Below are 8,388 nucleotides of genomic sequence, written 5' to 3'. Positions count from 1 at the left end.
AAATGTTTCAATTGATGGTCTGCGTACTGTACCGCACTGCTGGTAATCAGAAGTATTATTAATCGTTATATTGTACCATAATTAAGTAAAATTACTGTTCTGTTTCCTTTCTTTTATAGTTAGTCTTTGAAAATTATTTTAAATTTTGTTTCCCCTAAAACCTAACGTTTTCTATTATTTCAAAAGTGGAACTCTCTCTTTCGTTTCCGGTCGGATTGCGTTAAATAAACTTTTGTAGGCTACTCATGTCGCATTAAATAACTAATTCTAAAAGAATTAAGTAACAGTTACTAACAACTGAGTGACATAAAATAACTGATAAAAATATGTGATTGGGTATATATGAAGAATCGGTATATTTTGCACATTATTTCAACCATAATTATATTACCAATACGATATCTAGGTTGAAATTATATCTTATCTAAAATGATATGGCTATCAGCACAAAAATATAATAATGGCCTGGTTAGTATATGCCTGTATTACAAAACTCGTGCCAGCAAGTGATTGAAGATAGAGAGGCATTTGCAATAATTTTATCGTGTCTTGTCCCTTAGAAGTTAGTTTTAATCTACATTAAATTTTATGGAATATGATTTTAGAGACTAAAAGTAAATTTATTCGTCGTGTTTAACTGACCTTTTCTTGTGAATATCAGTATCCCATGTACTTAGAATTCTATACATAAATATGATTTATGTTCTTGATTTCTAAATATTGAAAAATCGAGATGATAACCCATCCCCTGAAATGTAAGAATCTCGAGTACCGATTATTATGAATGATATTAGTTTCATATATCCACCCCGATAAAATTATGCTTAAGAACACGAATATTAGATTTGAAACACGTACATTATGTATCATGCTATTTTCCCTGTTGGGGCCCCTGGGCTTATAGCATCCGGCTTTTCCAAATAGGGTTGTAGCTACGCAATTGATAATAATAATAATAATAATAATAATAATAATAATAATAATAATAATAATAATAATAATAATAATAATAATAATAATAATAATATAATGAACATTGACGTGGATGGATGACGAGTCAGCTGTATGTTAGAATCAGTGAGGAAGAACCTGAACTCCATTGTAGAACTTTTTGACAGTACTTGAACTCATTGGAAGGATAAATAACTGGTATTATAATTCCTTATGCAAGAGTAAAATTATGTTACTATAATTGAGAAGCTAACATTCATTATTTTAAAAATTTTATTGATGACATATATTCCCAACAATAGTATACCTAAAATTATTCGAAATACTAGGACATTTCGTCAGATATCAAAGCATTGTTCTTTAGTCTTTGGTAGTGCCATAGCCTCTGTACCATGGTCTTCTACTGTCTTGGACTAGAGTTCCCTGACTTGAGGGTAGAGTCGAGCACACTGTTCTATCTTATTTCTCTTCCTCTTTTTTTTATTTATTTTATAGTATTTATGAGAGATTTATTCTAATGTTGTTACTATTCTTAAAATGATTTATTTTAATTGTTAACTACTTCTCTTTTAGTTTATTTATTTTCTTATTTCCTTCCCTCGCTGGGCTATTTTCCCTGTTGGAGCACTTGGGATTATAGCATCTTGCTTTTCCAACTAGGATTGTAGCTTAGCAAGTAATAATAATAATAATAATAATAATAATAATAATAATAATAATAATAATAATAATAATAATAATAATATGATTATTATCAATATTAACAAAAATAATAACGATAATACTGGCAACTTTTTATATAAATAATCTACCACTCCAAATATGTATAAATAATTTCCTTTCTAAGTTTCAATACTTATGGCAGTTGAGATGAAAAAGGATGAGTTTGAGGGCACCAATAATCATTAATTAAGTTGTTTTATAACATAATTTCTAAGGAGGAGTTTGTCTACTGTAGTGAGAGACTTGGTCATTATCATACCTAGGGATCGATTTAGTAATTTTACTAATATAGTTCTACGATATTACTCTTCTTTACTGGGATTAAAAGGAGTGATTAAGAGGTTAAAAAAAATTGCATTAGGAATCTCATACCTAAAGTCCTGGTTAAAACCAGGTCAACATTTTTCATCACATACACACCAAAATGTGCAAAAGTATATAATGGAATACACACATAATATACACATACACACATTATATATATATATATATATATATATATATATATATATATATATATGTGTGTGTGTGTGTGTGTGTGTATATATATATATATATATATATATATATATATATATATATATATATATATATATATATATATATATATATATATCCACAAACAGACACGAAAGGGAGAAATCAATTATTCTATTTTTGCCTTGACCCCAACCTTCCCGATGAGAGATTGGCACTTAATCGTCTTCCTCCTTTATTCTTCCTATTAGTTCCATCTGAGAGTCATCCATTATCTGAATTGGTCCTACGAGAACAAAGCTGTGTGCCTCTATTATGGTCTTCAATATCTTCTAGTTATTCTTCTTTCAGTATTTGATTGTGATGTAATCCTAAGGTCTTGAAGTTGAGCTCCTTTTTTTTGCTGACGATGGTACACTTTAGCTGACCAATTACTTGTGGTTATATTGTCATCTGTGGCACATGCTTCAATTGAAGATATATAGAATGTATATTAATATTTCATTTTATTGTTTTCCAATTGCATCATCATAGTATAGAGAAAGGAATGGATGTGATAAAAGTATTTTAATTACGGTTTTTATTTCTAAAGCTGTTAATTAATTCATTTCCCCACTTTGAATAAAATTTCATTAATGATTCACCTTAGCGGAGTGTGACTCATGTATTGTTGTATACACAAACGGAAACAAAACATGTTTTAATACTTTATTGACCCAATAGTCATTTAATCAAGAACGGTAATGTGTATCGATATGTATTTTGGTTTAACAAGAAAAAAAAAAGTCAGACATTATTTTAATAAAAGAGTAAATTTCCTTTGTTCCACATATTAACAAAATAACTTTCGCTTATACAATACTTCATCTTGCAGTTTTTCCCCCATGATATACATCCCGTTTTTCCTTGTTTTTATATAAACGTCCCTTTTGAAGTTCCTGCGCCCTTTCACCTTCGTTAAGTGATATCCTTTTTAAAACTAAATTCAAAGCCGTTCAGTGCACCAACGATTGAAGCTGGAAGCTGGTCGAGCCATTTTATAAAACCCAACAGAACCCCTACACAATTTTCTCTACTGCCAAATCCAGCACCACAGCGGATATGCGCCTTTTGTAATTGCGGGAGGCCTTCTCGCTATTGCAAATGAAAGGAATTTATTTTTTCAATTACAATTGGAAATTTCCTCGTGATTTGTCCTTCCTCCATTTTATTCCAATCTAGGATTAAGATTCTATATTTCTTGATTTCATCTCAGTGTTATTGCTTCTACCAAGAGAGGCTTTTGCTGAGAAAATGTAAATGAATACTCAGACATTAAACTTGCCTCAATGGTTTTTATTAACACTATAATGGAATTATATGAAAAAAATTAGCTTACTGTTTATATTTCTCAATCTCCTCCACTTTATTGCTTTAACATTCATAGGAATCATCATTAATACCCAGAAAAAATAAACATACAAAATAAACGTTTTACCTCGTATGAAACATTGAAAAAGAAGGTGAGGCTAAACTGTTAAATTTATTTGACTGGCCAATTGTTCTGTCATGGGTGACAGAGCTGGAAAGAGGAGTGCATAGCTTTATCTCGGACACTGATGGACGTTGATGCATGAGGACATTCCAACAAATTCAGAGAAAGGGGCAGTTAGTGATATATGGATGAGACAAGCGAGAGGGAATAAACGAAAATCAGTTCATGTTGATAAAATTCCTTAAAAACTTTCAATATTATGGTACAGATCATCTTTCGTGATTAGAACTAAAGTTTTATTAAAACTATGTATTCAAGGTATCACAAAGCTTGATAGAACAGAGATGAGAATGCCGAGGTGGATTATGGAAATATCACTGCTTGAAAGATTGGAAAAGGAGAAAATAAGAATGGCAAGCGTAGGGAAGATTACAGAGGTGATAAAGAGTATCACGGCTGAGATGGTGTGGGGAAATGTTGAGGATAAATGGTGGGGAGGGAGTGAGGAGGGCTTTGGAAGAACCTGTTGGGGGGAGAAGATCGAGAGGGAGGCAAAGAATTACATGTGGAGATAGAGGGGAGGATGATGTGGAGAGAGGAGAGAAGAGCTTTAGGGGAAGAGGAGGCCTTTGATAGAGGACACACATTAGGCAACCGACCCCTTAATGTAAGGATACTGGTGGGGAAGAAAAATATAGGTGTCGCTATCGGTAAGGTTTTTCATGTTGAAAGAATATTATTTATCGTATACAATAATCTTGTTGCATACGAAATAATACTAAACTTTGTATATCAATAACCAAAGCTATGAATCTCTTTCTTATTCTGAAGATAGTGTTTGTTCATTAAACATAAATTTGATTAAAAAAAATCACTATTCCAAGGAAATCTGAATTTCAAATATCTACATAAACTAACTCCAAATCTTTTAAATAACAAAAAAATATAAAGAAAGATTCTAATAGATGATATTAACAATTTATGTTATCGATGGCAGTATCAAATTATACTGCTAAAATATTTGCCGTCATATATGTTTGGTCTAACTAAGTCCTATAAAAAGGCATTAGAAATATTTTAAATTGATTGTAACACAGGGGAAAAAATTGTGGTACACAATTTTCCGGCTTTCAACAATTACATTAAGTGGAATGCTTTCAAAACAAGTACGTTTATTTCACTATTTTTTTTAAGAAAAGTTCTAATGCCTATTGTACAATATTAAAGTTTCGATGAAGATAGTCTTCAAAATAATTTTTTTTTTTATTATATTGTGTGTCCCTGATATACACTAACATTTAGTAGCCGATCTAAAGTATTTGTTATGAGGAAGTGTAAATAAAGTATTCGAAGAAATATTTAATAAAACATCAATAGTTAAGATTGAGAGAGAGAGAGAGAGAGAGAGAGAGAGAGAGAGAGAGAGAGAGAGAGAGAGAGAGAGAGAATTCCAACTTCTTGAATATAGTGTATACATAGCAACTTGTACTTACAACACAACTGGTAAAAAGAAATTTATGAAGAATATCTTACTAACTTGCTAGGTAATAATTATCTCTAAATGACACATCAGTTCAAGGCACTACTTGGGGGTGAACGACTTCCATGAGTTCCCCCAATCCCGAGCGTCAAATTCTGCAAAACGATTTCGGAGAGGTTCAATCACACAACGAAATTAAACTTCGCTGAAAGTTGTAAGGGAAGAGGCAAAATTTGCACTTCATTCCCTAATCACAGAGAAAACGAGACAGGACTGCTACATAAACTGGAGTTTGGAAAGGAAATTAGAGTGAATGAACTCCAAAAATGACACGGGTGTTAAATTGTGGGAAGGAAGTCTTATAAAGCCAAACTGCCTGCGAGTGAGGTATTTGATGTCGAATTTCATCAGAAGAGGATTCGCTTCTGCAGTGTTTCAAGAGAAGCGTCGGTATCAACATGAGTCATTAACCTTTAACTGATGAGATCCAAGTTGTTAACGAGGACGTCAAAATCAAAGGTCAAGGTCAAAAAGACCAAATATGTATACGTATGGCTATATACATAGCGATATTCCTAACTTCAGTAACTATAATAAAAATTGAGAGAGAGAGAGAGAGAGAGAGAGAGAGAGAGAGAGAGAGAGAGAGTCTGCATGTTGGTGTTCACACCTGTTTGGCTGAGTGATTGCATGGATAATAACTTATGGAGAAAAAGAAAGCGATTTACTTAATTGACAGAGAGAGAGAGAGAGAGAGAGAGAGAGAGAGAGAATGCGTCTGCGTGTTGGTGTTCACACCTGTTTGGGTGAGTAAGTGCATGGATAACCACTGATGAAGAAAAAGAAAGCGTTTTACTTATTTGACAGAGAGAGAGAGAGAGAGAGAGAGAGAGAGAGAGAGAATGCGTCTGCGTGTTGGTGTTCACACCTGTTTGGGTGAGTGAGTGCATGGATAACCATTGATAAAGAAAAATAAAGCGTTTTACTTATTTGACAGAGAGAGAGAGAGAGAGAGAGAGAGAGAGAGAGAGAGAGAGAGTATGGGTCGGCGTTTTGTTGTGTACAACTGTTTGGGTGAGGGAGTGCATGAATAACCACTGATAAAGAAAAAGGAGATTTACTTATTTAACAGAGAGAGAGAGAGAGAGAGAGAGAGAGAGAGAGAGGGAGCGAGAGCGAGTGGAAATGTTTGGTTTATACTGTTTATTTTACAGAAGTATTTTACCATGTGGCGTTTATAGTTACATCAACTTCAATTACAGAGGAGAGAGGTCACACACATATAAGACTTAAAACCTCTTTTGGTGGAAGCTTGGAGCAATATCCCTCTTGATGTCATTCAAAGGGAAACTTGAAGTTGTATAAAATTTCCTCTTTTTTGGTGGACACACAGTAGATTAATAAGGAAATTATTTAATGGTCTTATGCAATGGTCGGGCTGAACGACTCTTCTAATTAATCTAATCATATCAATGACCAATAGCTTTTTCATTTTCATTTTCATATTATTTATGAATGTCTCTTTACATTTGTAAACATAAATCAAATTAAGCTAACTGGAACTTCTACGTCTTGGAAAATGATTCTGCAGAGGTTCAATCATAAAATGAGATTAAACTTCCCGGAACACTGTAACAGAAGATTCAAAATTGTGTTCAATTCGTTTATCAAAGAGGAAACAAGACAATGCTGCTGCACGAAATAAAATCTGGAGCGAAATTTGGAGTTAATGAAATCTAGAAACGACGTGGGCGTTTGAGAATGAGATATTTCGAGTTAATTTCATCATAAGACAGCGATTTGCAGCAGTGTTTAGAAGGAAGCATTGTCATCAACTCACGTCATTAACTTTGAAAAGCTGTGAACCAAGAGGGTCTTGATATAAATATCAAAATTTATGTATTTTTAGACTACTTTCTAGACATAGAAACCATAAATATCTGTTCTGTTATCATTATGATATTACTTAGTTTCGTCAGGGAGGAGAGAGAGAGAGAGAGAGAGAGAGAGAGAGAGAGAGAGAGAGAATGTTCTATTTTAACAACTACCTCAGTAGATAAAAGGATTTTATCTACACTCTCGAGTATAAGAGGCAATAGTCGATATGAATGTGTATACGTATAAGCGTCACTGTTTATCTATCTTTGTCCAGATTTTTTAAGTCCTAAATTCCTCAAAAATTATGTTTTTTTTTCTTTTTTTTTTCTTTTTTAAATAACCAGTTGTAAAATAGTATTTCTATAGTTCAAAAACATACCGAGACAACTAGCGATTTTAGATATGAAATTGATAATTCTAAACTCCTTGATATTACATGTAGGCTATACGATTCTACATTTCGTATGATATAGTCTCCTGCAAATGAAGAAACGCTGATAAATAATCGACGGATAAAATATTATCCAACAGCAACGACAAAATTTGCTTTGAATGAACAATATCACTCTAAACGGCCTTAAAAATCCATTATTAATATCAAATATATAAAATAATACGAATAAAAAAATTAATTAATCCTCATATGCTGTTGAAATTGATAACCCGATATTCAACCACAAGTAGAATTCTCTTAAAATAAATCTAGATATTTTTAAAATTACTAAATGGCACATTACTATTAATCCCATAGAGCTGTTTTATTGACGATATCTGTGTACAGTAAAGGTTTGTGCTGCAACAAAATTTTACTTGTAAAGAGAGGAAATACTGTGGAAGTTTATTCAAAACATTTTTTGAACCCTAAAACTAACAGTTATAAGAGTGTTTCATTATAAAACTAAATAGGTGCATTAAAACTATCGCTATTGTATTGAAAGTTTCAAGGTATTTATCAGATTTCAAGTAGCCCAGACGGATTTAACAATAATGTTAAACAAATATTAAAAAAACTTTAAATAAATCATCAGAAATTAGAAGCCATCCGAATATGTTAAAACAAATATGAGCAAAGAAATATAAATAGCAATCAAATAAGTGATGTAAATTATAATATACATACCAAACAATTAAATTTCCAAGTCAATTAAGAAGGCCCAATTCGGTGTTTTAACACTTAAAACAAAATGTTTTCACTATGCCAAATATTCACAAGACACATTTCACTTTAAGAATAAACAAAGAGCCTCAAGATTAACGCCAGGTCGTTAACTAACGAAAGAATATTTCATTAAAAAAGAAAGAAAAGAAAAAAAAAAGTAAAATAAGATCATTTTATTAATTACTACTTTAGTTATCGTTGGAAGACATGTAGTGCCATCTATGGTCGATTCTAGAATCCAAGTAC

This window comes from Palaemon carinicauda, chromosome 11, assembly GCF_036898095.1.
Source record: "Palaemon carinicauda isolate YSFRI2023 chromosome 11, ASM3689809v2, whole genome shotgun sequence".
NCBI classification, from domain to species: Eukaryota; Metazoa; Arthropoda; class Malacostraca; order Decapoda; family Palaemonidae; genus Palaemon; species Palaemon carinicauda.
Note: the sequence above shows the minus strand (reverse complement) of the source record.